The following is a 2,002-nucleotide window of genomic DNA, read 5'->3' on the forward strand; positions in this document are numbered from 1 at the left end:
ACAACGGGCTCACTGTTTAGAAGTGGGAGACAGACACAAAACAAAACATGTGGACAGGTGTCAAGTCGTCAAAATAAATACAATTAAAGCTAAATGCACATCATTAACAAAATAAATAGAATAGTAAATATGCACAAGTAAAATGGAGTAATAAATCTGTACAAACATGAATACATGGGGAGGTGAAAGAGGTAGGGCGGGGGGGTGGGGAAAAGGAGAGGAAAAAGGGGGATCAGTATGGGAAGGCCTCTTGGAGGAGGTGAGCTTTCAGTAGGGCTTTGAAGGGAGGAAGAGAGCTAGCTTGGCAGATGAGTGGAGGGAGTGTATTCCAGGCCGGGGGAAGGACATGGGCCGGGGGTCGACGGCGGGACAGGCGAAAACGGGGTACAGTGAGGAGGTTAGTGGCAGAGGAGTGGAAGGTGCCGGCTGGGCTGTAGAAGGAGAGAAGGGAGGTGAAGTAGGAGGAGGCGAGGTGATGGAGAGCCTTGAAGCCGAGAGTGAGAAGTTTCTGCCTGATGCGTAGGTTGACAGGCAGCCACTGGAGATTTTTGAGGAGGGAAGTAACATGCCCAGAGCGTTTCTGCACAAAGATGATCCGGGCAGCAGCGTGAAGTATAGACTGAAGTGGGGAGAGACAGGAGGATGGGAGATCAGAGAGGAGGCTGATGCAGTAATCCAGTCGGGATAAGATGAGAGATTGAACCAGCAAGATAGCGGTGTGGATGGAGAGGATAGGGGGGATCTTGGTGATGTTGCGGAGGTGAGGCCGGCAGGTTTTGGTGACAGATTGGATGTGAGGGATGAACGAGAGAACGGAGTAGAGGATGATACCAAGGTTGTGGGCTTGTGAGACGGGAAGGATTGTAGGGCCGTCTACCGTGACGGGAAAGTCATGGAGAAAGCAGGGTTAGGGAGGGAAGATAAGGACATATTGAGTTTTAGATGACGGGCAGACATCCAGATGGAGATGTCCTGAAGGCAGGAGGAGACACGTGCCTGAAGGGAGGGAGAGAGAGCAGGGGCAGAGATGTAGATTTGGGTGTCATCAGCATAGAGATGATAGTTGAAGCCATGGGAGCGAATGAGTTCACCACGGAAGTGAGTGTAGATAGAGAACAAAAGGGGACCAAGAACTGACCCTTGAGGAACCCCTACAGTAAGGGAATGGGAGGGGGAGGAGGATCCCGTAATGGAGACTGAGAATGAATGGCCAGAAAGATAAGAGGAGAACCAGGAGAGGACAGAGTTGATGAAGCCAAGGTTGGATAGCGTGTTGAGGAGAAGGGGGTGGTCCACAGTGTCAAAAGCAGCTGAGAGGTCCAAGAGGATTAGGATAGAGTAGGAGCCGTTGGATTTGGCAAGAAGGAGGTCATTGGTGACCTTTGTGAGGGCAGTTTCGGTGGAGTGTAGGGGAGGGGATCAAGTAGAAAGTTGGCGTTGAGGAATTTGAGGCAGCGGTTGTAGATGACTCGTTCTAGGCGTTTGGAAAGGAATGGCAGGAGGGAGATAGGGCGATAACTACAAGGGGAGGTAGGGTCAAGAGAGGGCTTTTTTAGGATGGGGGAGACGTGGGCATGTTTGAATGCAGAGGGGAAGAAGCGAGTGGAGAGTGAGCTGTTGAAGATGGAAGTTAAGGAGGGGAGGAAGGAAGGGGCGAGAGATTTCATAAAAGAAGTGGGAAAGGGGTCTGAGGCACAGGTGGATGGAGTAGCACTTGAGAGGAGGGAGGAGAGCTCATCTGAAGATACTATTGGGAAGGATGGGAGAGTAGCGGAGAGGGTTGAGAGCGGGGAGGTTGCAGAAGAGGGAGGAGTGACTTTGGGGAGCTCAGACCTGATGGAGTTAATTTTACTAATGAAGTAGGAAGCCAGATCGTTGGGAGTGAGGGATGGAGGAGGGGGAGGAACAGGGGGCTTGAGAAGGGAGTTAAATGTACGGAAGAGCTGACGGGGATGATGGGCATAGGTTTCCTTAAGGGAGGAGAAATAGTTTTGCCTGGCAG

Source organism: Tachyglossus aculeatus, unplaced genomic scaffold (assembly GCF_015852505.1).
Source record: "Tachyglossus aculeatus isolate mTacAcu1 unplaced genomic scaffold, mTacAcu1.pri scaffold_306_arrow_ctg1, whole genome shotgun sequence".
Lineage (NCBI taxonomy): Eukaryota > Metazoa > Chordata > Mammalia > Monotremata > Tachyglossidae > Tachyglossus > Tachyglossus aculeatus.